The 10,347-nt window shown below is 53.1% G+C and overlaps 1 long non-coding RNA gene across 1 annotated transcript in view; it reads right to left on the reverse strand.

Annotated features, from left to right (window-relative positions):
• Nucleotides 1-9,939, reverse strand: part of LOC137418933 (uncharacterized) — a 64,280-nt gene extending 54,341 nt beyond the window's left edge. The window contains exon 1 of the long non-coding RNA XR_013624441.1: nt 9,785-9,939. This is a non-coding gene — a long non-coding RNA (uncharacterized LOC137418933). The remainder of the gene's footprint in view (nt 1-9,784) is intronic.
• Between the last annotated feature and the right edge of the window lie 408 nt (nt 9,940-10,347).

A 10,347-nucleotide genomic window follows, 5' to 3' on the forward strand; every position in this document is an offset into this window, starting at 1 on the left:
GCGCATTCGGCATGCCAGGGAGATCGAAAGACTCTCTGAACACACGACAAAGCTACCTCCACTGGCCGTCGGGGACCATGTCCGGATCCAGAACCAGACCGGCCTGGAACCACGAAAATGGGACCGGACCGGAACCGTGATTGAGGTAAAACAATTCGATCAATACGTTGTCAAGGTGGATGGCTCCGGAAGAATCACTCTCCGGAATCGTAAGTTCCTGCGACGTTTTACGCCTTTCAGCATGACAACCCCCACTACGACTGGCAAAAGTGGCATGCTGCCAACCGTTATGCCAAGTGTTATGCCAATCGTACCGAAATACTTAATGTCTGGTACCCAACCCATCGCCGCTCCAAGAGTCTGTCTCAATCCTGTTACCACTCCCCAGAAGGGTGAACCCCAACATGTCATTGCGCCGGGCTTACCATCACAGACACTCCGCTCCATCACCGCGATGACACCACCTGCGAGAGTCGCTAACCAACCACATGTGCAGACCACCGCCACACCTCCACGGTCACTGCCTATTTCTGCCCCCTTGACGGTTCGGGTGATGATGGACCAGCTGGAGGGGACTCCGGCGTCGGACAGGGCGATAGTGAACCACCCACCGGAGACTCCCACAATGGACCAGGAAATTACGAACTGCCCTCAGAGGACTCCGACGATTGATCGGGTGGTGACGGGCCGCCCGAAGCGAATTATCAAACCACCAGCCCGATTCAATTCAGAAGAATATCAATTATAAACTCATGTGATCCTTTTTCTCGGTCTCCAGTTTCGTTCTATTCTGTGTCACAATTGAACGTTTTTGGGAAAGGGAGATAGACAACTCTTGTATGGTGCTGTTCTCTATTGCGTTCTCATCTTGTGTAATACTGCGCATTGTTATTTGCATATTCTGTATCTATTATCTTATTCTAATATCTACCATCGCTTTCTTTGTCTTGCAGATTGATTGTTCATCGTTGTTGCTAATAAACCTGCATTCAATTGATACATTCTTGTTTACCACGGGCCTACAAAACAGGCCTCAAAGCGATGCAAGTTAATAAAATGGTGGATATTTGTTTATATGAAGGCTCTCCCAGAATGGGTGGAGCTATGGTTCCCAGAATGGGTGGAGCTTTGAGGTTTTGTCTTCTCTGCAAGAACAACAAGAAGACGAAGAAGAAGAAGAAGAAGACGTGGTAACAACAACAACAGCAGAGTGCACTCTATGAGCAGCGTCTGTGACGTGGCTAAAAATGTACATAAACGACACAGTTCTATGAAACAGTTTCACAGGAAGAGAATGCGATGCAATGAGATGAAGAAGAATCCATCTGTTCCGCCATTTGTAGCGGTGTCATCGATGGCGGTGCACGCTAACCTCATCAGGTGGGTTTACCATAATTTCTTCCATATACTGTGATAACAACGAAGTGAAACCGATCAGCAGCCCATCAGTATCTGCTCTATTCACGGTGCTTAAGTTAATCCTTCAAATCATTTAAAAACAACCCAACGTTGACGAAGCATGGCATACGAGGCCCGTTCAAAAAGTTCACGGAACGACGTACTCTCAAAGGTCTGAGGCCAAAATGTTTGTTTTTTTTCCCCCCCCCCTTACACAACGGAAACAACAACTGGATAGGTAGGGCCGAGGCCTACGCTTACGCTTACGTTTCGCTCCTGCATCTGCCACCGTTCATGATTATCAAAGTAGGCTTTACCCTGTTCACGATAAGGTAGAAATCAGTGAGGTGTATACGAAGAGATAAAAGGATGGCATTGACTTCGAGACGGTACGTGATAGTTGGCTGCGGCTCGCTGATGCCACGTTTTTTTTCCCTAAGTGCCATGGATGCTGATGGACATAATAAAGGTATCGGCTGATCTCTCGTCGTAATATTACCCGATGGAAATGAACTGTTTCTTTGTTTGTCATTTCCTGTGCAATAATGTCAAATTGATAAGTCAGACATCCTTTTCTATTGACAGCTGTGCTCCTTTTCAATGGCATCGTCTATTGATATGCATGTTTTTCTTTCATATAATTTTACACATGCACAATCAGTATTTCAACTCTTGCAGACATTGGAAAGGAAGTCGACTCACAGGCCAACTCTCTGGCTCAATCACAGGCCGACGCACAGGCGATGTAATTGTGAGTAGCATTTTTGCACAAGTGAAAATTGAAAATACACGTTTTTGGTATGTGGCTATGTTATTTAGTGTTTGTTTTGTCTCTAACAATATAAAATACAAAGTCAGGAGGTAACACTTTATACACAGTGTAAGTTGGATTCTACAAAGTGTCGCCTTTTTCTTGAATTTGTTCACACAAATCCAACCCACACCATATAGTCTCATAAAAAATGGCCAGTGGTGCTATGCCGATTCCTATTACGAATCCATTCATTTTTCAAAAGTATATCGTAGCGTTGTCATGTAAGTAGATTGCAATAAATACGTTGTTCATATACGCACTCTTCATTCTCATCTTTCATCCTAACTCTTACTCGGACAAGCAAATCCCCTATGCCATCCATATTGGTACACTCTATCCATACACCACATCCTCCCTTCCGTGGATGTTCCACGGGTTTCGGCTAGTAGTTTAAATATTGTTGAATAACATACTAAAAATGTAGATAAATGGCCTTGGCGGAACATTTATAAATTCATCCTTAAATGTAGGATATAAGGGTATTCCAGAGTGTCGTTAATTCAAATTTCAACAAACGTTTTCTTTCATGTTAAAGATGTAAGAGGACATAGGTACATTTGTCATGTCGTACGTATGAGACTTATTGTGGATTACCATTTTAAAGCAGTTAATTAATTCTTGTTCAATAAATTCTGCTATCCAGTCTATTTTGTCTGGATAAACAAAGTTTAAATTTGCCATTTCCGGTCATAATCAGGATCTCAAAACTAATCATTTCTGACAATAATTAATATTTTCATCAAGAACAATTTTTAATCATCAGCCAGCACTTACATACACGAAAATTCACCTTGTTATCCAAACATTGCAGAAAAATCCCAAAAACATTCTTCTAGCTCCTTGCATGTGATTGGTCAGAGTTCATCACCAACAGTGGCAAATGGAAGATGAGCCAAATTTGCATCGCCATCACCCATTCAGTCTCCGCAGGCAAGATAGCATTCCAGGTCATGTCTCTTGTAGGTACACCTTTTCTTTTATCACAATCTGATTTCACTCCAGGAAGAGCATCTGAAGCTGGTGGTAGATCTGTTGTTTGAGGTTCAAGCTTCTATCTTCCGCTCTATCTCACCCCCTCTCTGTTCTTTTCACCCTCTCTTTTGCTCAAGGTCATCTGCCATCAGTTTGGAAATCAGCCAACATTACTGCTTTCCACAAAAAGGTGCAAAAACAGGTCCTTGCAACTACAGACCAATCAGCCTGCTCCCAATTATCAGCAAAGTCATGGAATCCATCATTGCTTCGGATATCAAATCCTTCCTCTTCTCCAATGGCTTGATCTCCGATCATCAATTTGGATTCAGACCAGGTCATTCTACTCTGGACATGTTGCTTCTGCTGTCTCAACAATGAGTGGAGGTCCTCAATGCCAAACAGGAAATCAGAGCTGTCTCCCTCGACATATTATGTGCCTTCGATACGGTCTGGCACCCAGCCCTGCTCACGAAACTCTCCTCCTATGGTATCCATGGAAATCTCCATGCATGGCTTGTGGACTTCCTCTCTGGTCATAGTCAACGTGTGGCCCTGGATGGATTTCTCTCCTCTCCCCTTCCTGTTCTGGCTGGAGTTCCCCAAGGTTGTGTTCTGGGCCCTGTCCTATTTCTGGTCTTCATCAACGATCTCTCCGACTCTCTGGAAAATCCTCTCTTTCTCTTTGCTGATGACTCCACTCTCTGCCGCTCCATTCCTCATCCCTCAGATCAGCAGACTGCAGCCTCCTCACTCTCTGCAGACCTGGACAAAATCACATGCTGGTCAAACAAGTGGAACATGTCTTTCAATCCTGACAAATCTCACACTCTTACTATGTCGCTCCGAAAAGACCGACTGGAAAGCCCTCCCATCTAATTTCTCAACAATCCTCTCCAAGAAGTTCTGTCGCTCAAGCTTTTGGGTCTCACTATCTGCCATGATCTTTCTTGGGAAAACCACATTTCCAAGCTGGCCTCCAAAGCTAGTCGCCGAATGGGCATACTCCGTCGTGTGAAGTCCTTCCTTGGAACACCTAAGCTCCTCACCACATACAAGGCTTTCATCCGCAGCTCAATGGAATACTGTTCCCCCCTCTGGGCCGGTGCTCCTGCCTCACACTTAGCTCGGCTTCACGCTGTTGAAACCAAAGCTTTCAGAATCATTGGAATATTCTGCAATGAAGCTAACTCCGAGGGCCTTTCACTCACTCACTCACCGCAGGCAGGTTGGTGGTCTTTCTGTCTTCTACTGACTCCTCTCCGGCCTTGCGCCCCCAGCTCTCTCTGTGCTCTGTCCCCCAAATATTCCTACAGGTTGCACAAGATCTGCCAGCAACCCTCTTATGGTTAAACTGCCAAAATCTGGGCTCTGTGCTCACCTTCACTCCTTCATTCCACTTTTCTCCCGCCTCTGGAACAAACTCTCCCACTCCCTTCAATCCCACTCCTCCCTCCAGGTCTTTAAATCAGCTGTTCACCATCATCTCTTATCTTCCCCCATCCAAAACCTTGATCTTTTCTACCCCCACTATTTCACTCCAGATACACTTTTTTGAAATTCCAACTTCTTTCCTGGAAGTCCTTGCAGTGTCCATATGTTTTATAACTCTCCCACCTCCCCCCAAGCCCTCTCCTTCCCACATTTCTCTCGATATCCCTGCTCTCAAATGTTGTGTTTGTGTCCTTCCCCCTCTCTCCCCATTTTGTTGACCGCTCCCCTTATTTTGTGTTTTATGTGTCGGTTTGACTTTTTCTTGTCTACCGCTCCCCTGATTAATCTTAGCTCTTTCACGAGTCTCGATCTTGTATACAAAAAAAAAATGGGGAAAAAAGCTTACCCTGAATTTCTACCCATTCTAAGGCCTTCTGGATCCATGTTGCGAGATTTTCCCATCCACCGTTGAACCTTAAGATACACACAGGTACTATAATAGTGTACTGTGGCTACTATATTGGAGGGATGTGCATACCTGCACAAAGGTAGAACTTGTTGATATCTTCTCGCAGAACCTTCGGGAACGTAGGGCATCGAAGCCCTCACCAGGCAATCTATTGTATAAACAAGTGCGAGCCTCCTCACCAGCTGATAGTGTGATGATCACCACCATAGACACTTCTACACAGAAAACTTCAGTCTGTTTCCTGAAATGATTTCACTTTTTACTTTCCTGAGAACCACTCATTCCCCAATCTCAAATGGGCGTCACGTTGTTTCACAACAAGCAACTTCATGAACGAATGAGAGAAGAAAGCATGTGTCTGGATTCTAAGATTATTGTAGTTGGGGTATATTCCAAATTTTCGACTTTTTGGTTGGAGAAATGAAAGAAAGCTCCTCCTCGACGCTTTCACCCTCTCATCGGCGGAACGTGCATGGCGCCTGCCCGACCTGCCCGAGCTCGGCGACACGCGCCCGTCCGAGCGAATGGACTACATGCTTTCGCTGCTCGGCGAGCACTCTCCGGCATTCCTGTTCCGGGAGCTGTTCCTCCGTCAGCTGCCTAGCCCGGTACGCCTCGCCCTGGTGAGCACGACGATCACGGATCCCCGCACCCTCGCCAGGGAAGCCGACAAGATCTCCGCGGCAGGCCAACGCATTGCAGCAGCGACCTGGGGCCCACCGCCGTCCGACGCAACGCCCATGGCGCCCGAGCACCCGGCACGGTCGACGACCGAACTGCCGACGCAATTGGCGGCCGCTACGCCAAGCCGACCACCTCCAGCACGACGACCGGGGCCTCCACCTGACCAAGCGTGGTGTTACTATCATGCCAGGTTCGGACAGAAGGCCCGGACATGTCGACCCCCATGCACCTTCGGCAGGCCGGGAAACGGCCGGGCCGGCCTTCATTACCAGCCATGAGCGCCGGCCACACGGGCAACTTACTTTTCATCACGGACAAAGCGTCCGGACGGCGCTTCCTGTGCGACACCGGTGCCCAACTGAGCATCATACCCGCCTCTGATCAGGACAGGCAGTCCGCGGTTTGCGGCCCCTCCTTGGATGCGGCCAACGGATCGGCCATCCGCACCTTCGGCCTGCGCAACATCACCCTCTGCTTCGGCGGCCAACGCTTTACTTGGACGTTTGTAACCGCAAGCGTGGCCATTTCTCTGCTAGGCGCCGACTTCCTCTGCGCACACGGACTGCTGGTGGACGTCCAACGGCGTCGCCTCATCAACGCCGAGACCTTCAGCTCCCTGGTATGCACATTGAGCAGCTCCGCTCCGACCGAGCTGGCATGCGCGCTCCCGGCGGCGAACGACTTTGCTCGCCTGCTCACGGAGTTCCCGGCCCTCACGCAGCCGACGTTTTCGGCCGTCGCGGTACGACATGGGATCGAGCACCACATACCAACCACGGGCCCGCCGGTCTACGCCAGAGCCCGCCGCCTCGACCCAGCGAAGCGCGCCGTGGCCAAAGCCGAGTTCGACACTTTGGAACACCTCGGCATCGTGCGGCGCTCCGATAGCGCGTGGGCTTCGCCACTACACATCGTCCCAAAACCAGGGGGTGGCTGGCGCCCATGTGGCGACTACCGCCGCCTTAACGACGCTACCACCCCCGACAGGTATCCGATCCCGCACATCCAAGACTTCTCCGCCCATCTGGCAGGACGGGTCATTTTTTCAAAAATCGATCTAATATGGGGATATCACCAGGTACCTGTCAGGGCGGCCGACATCCCTAAAACGGCCATCATCATGCCGTTCGGCTTGTTCGAATTCCTGCGGATGCCGTTTGGCCTCAAGAACGCGGCTCAGGCGTTCCAGCGCTTGATGGACGGCGTGCTGCGTGACCTGCAGTTCCTCTTCGTTTACCTGGACGACATCCTCGTCGCCAGCACGTCCCGGGCTGAGCACCTCCTCCACCTCCGAACACTGTTCGGGCGCCTCAGCGAGCGCGGCCTCATCGTCAACCCGGCCAAATGCCACTTCGGCACGACGTCCGTTGATTTTTTGGGCCACCACATCACCAAGAACGGGGCCGTGCCGCTGCCAACCAAGGTCGAGGCCATCACCACGTTTCCGCGTCCCTGCTCCATAAAGGCCCTGCAGGAATTCCTGGGAATGGTGAATTTCTTTCACTGCTTCATGCCCCACGCTGCTCAACTCATGCGGCCCCTCTACGAAGCCCTCCGGGGCAGGCCGGCCAAGCACGACGTCGTCTGGTCCGCAGCAATGGAAGCGGCCTTCAACAGCTCAAAGCGGGCCCTCACTGACGCAACACTGCTCGCTCACCCGGTGCTCAACGCTCCCATCGCCCTCGCCACGGATGCCTCCGACAACGCGGTGGGCGCCGTACATGAGCAATGGGCGACGGGGTTTGGCAGCTACTCGCTTTTTTCAGCCGGCAGCTCCGGCCGAACGAGCTCAAATATAGCACGTTTGACCGTGAGCTCCTCGGTCTACACCTGGCCGTTCGCCATTTCCGCCACCTCCTGGAGGGCCGACCCTTCACGGCGTTCATCGACCACAAGCCGTTGGTTTACGCAATGGCCAAGGTCACGGAACCGTGGTCGGCCCGCCAACAGCGCCACCTCTCCGCCGTGTCGGAGTTTACCACGGACATCCGGCACGTCGCCGGCAAAGACAACGCCGTGGCCGACTGTCCTTCTCGGGCCAGCGCGAACGTGGTCCACCTCGGCGTGGACCTCGCGCTTATGGCGGCGGACCAAACCACCAACACCATGGTGCAAGCCCTCCGGGCGGCGGACACGGGCCTCCGCCTGGCCGACATCCCCTTCGCGGACACTGTCCTGCTCTGCGACGTCTCCCAAGGCCAGCCTCGCCCCATCGTGCCCGTTACCTGGCAACGCCGCATCTTCGCCTCCCTCGACGGCCTTTCCCACCCGGGCCGGAAAGCTTCCCAGAAGCTGGTGTCGGCGCGATTCGTCTGGCACAGCCTTCGACGGGACGTCCGCGATTGGACCAGCACCTGCACAGCCTGCCAACAGGCCAAGGTCCACTGACACACCCAGGCCCCGCTGGCACCTTTCACCGTGCCCGAACGACGTTTCGACCACGTCAACGTGGACCTGGTGGGCCCCCTCCCCCCATCACGGGGGTTCACACACCTGCTCACCATAGTGGACAGGACCACCAGGTGGCCGGAGGCCGTTCCCCTCATCTCCACCACCACCGCTGACGTGGCGCAGGCTTTCATCGCCACCTGGGTCACCCGCTTCGGCGCACCGGCGGACATCTCGTCGGACCACGGACCGCAGTTCACCTCCGAGCTGTGGGGCACGGTCACCCGCAACCTGGGGATCAAGCTTCACCGTACTACGACCTACCACCCCCAAGCCAACGGGTTGTGCGAGCGATTCCACCGCTCCATGAAGGCCGCGCTCATGGCCGGCCTTCAGGACGGCGGTTGGGCCGACCGGCTGCCGTGGGTCCTTTTGGGCCTCCGCACGGCCCCCAAGGAGGACCTCCGGGCATCCACCGCCGAGGTTGTCTACGGCCAGGCGCTACGCGTCCCGGGCGAATTCGTGCCTGACACTACCAGTCCCTGGTCCGCAGCTCACCAGCGCTCGGACCTCCAGGAGTCCGCCCGACGGTTTGCCCCCGTCCCAACGTCCCACCACGGTGACCCCCAGTCCTACGTCCCCCCAGCGCTTCGCACAGCGGAGTACGTTTTTTTGCGTCATGACGCACATCGGGGGCCACTCCGGCCGCCATACGACGGACCCTTCCGGGTCCTGCGATGGGACGACAAGTCGTTCGTCATCGACATCGGCGGCAGGGCGGACCGGATTGCGGTGGACCGCCTCAAGCCGGCGCACGTGGACATCGACCAACCGCCACGGTTGGCCCTTCCGCCGCGGCGAGGCCGCCCCCCGTCCATGGTACCCCCCACTCGACCGCCCACCACTACACCGGACCCCCCCCCCCCCCCACGACCCGCCAGGGGTCGCTTCGGCCAGGTCATCAGGACCCCCCTTAAATTGACCCTGCCGGTGCAAGTCGATTCTGGGGGGACGTGTGTAGCGGCTACCGCTGGGTTTACACAATCGCCTTGCACCTACCAAGGACGCGGAGCGATCACCATGCCGGGCTCGTCCAGGACGCCCGGGCAGGCCCGCTCTCAACTTGCCAGGCCTCGGCCGGGACGCCCGGGCATGCCCGGCCGTGCCCGCTCTCGACTTGCCAGGCCGCGGCCAGGATGCCCGGCCACGCCCCCTCTCGCCTTTCCCGGGCAAACGCTCCGGGATAATGTGTACATATATATATTGCTGCCCGATAAACGGGCTTTTCAGAGTACCCGAGTTGTTTTGTGACAATAAAGAAACTCGGGCGAATTCCAGCTTTTTGTCGCGTCGATTCTTCCGATTGACGTGGGAGCACAGCTCCTACACAACACACATTAACACATGATATACCGAGACAAGGATTTTTTGGTGAGAATAACATGAATCAAAGGATACCCGTATCAGCAGAATTCTCAGCATGGTTTCTCGTCCGTGTTGTGCTTTACCATGGAATCAGATATAAAGTACCATTCCAGGACAGGACGTTCCAGTGTGGAATACTGCGCATTAAGGAGTCGCACCCAAGACGTACCCCATCACCCACGTACGGTAAGGTCACTCACCAATCAGCAGGAAGAGCCCAACATGCGGAGTCGCTAGAGAGCAGCACCGACTTCGGAAGACGTGAACACGAACGCCGGTCCGAATGTCGCCTTACGGTCAGAAGGTCCACGCCGGCGGAAATGTCCCGATTAAATGCGCTGCGCACCTCGCACTTGGCCACGCCCCCTTGACTCCGCCCCTCCGCGTGCCAAGCACCGCCTCCAGAGTACCTTCGATGCAAGCTCCTCCTCCTCCTGCACGAGGTCCATGCACCCTCACCGAGTTGGGAAATGTGCACTCGACCTTTGCAAACGCGACACACGTTCGTCCATCGTCACTTCGCGCCCACACCGAATGAATTCCAGAGCAAAACGAATCATGGCGGAACACGAGGGGCGTCTCTTTGAGAACAGATAGCCCATTGTGTTTATTGTACATGAACTGAAACATCCAAAGTATGTCGATGGTGAATCCACAAAAAGACCTTGAAACACACGCTGAACGATTTGAATGTAACCAGTGAAACTGAGACAAACAGAGGGTGTTTGTGATTGTTTCTTTTTGATACATCGACAAGTTCCGG

Source organism: Myxine glutinosa, chromosome 9 (assembly GCF_964187855.1).
Source record: "Myxine glutinosa chromosome 9, kmMyxGlut1.1, whole genome shotgun sequence".
In the NCBI taxonomy this organism is placed as follows: domain Eukaryota; kingdom Metazoa; phylum Chordata; class Myxini; order Myxiniformes; family Myxinidae; genus Myxine; species Myxine glutinosa.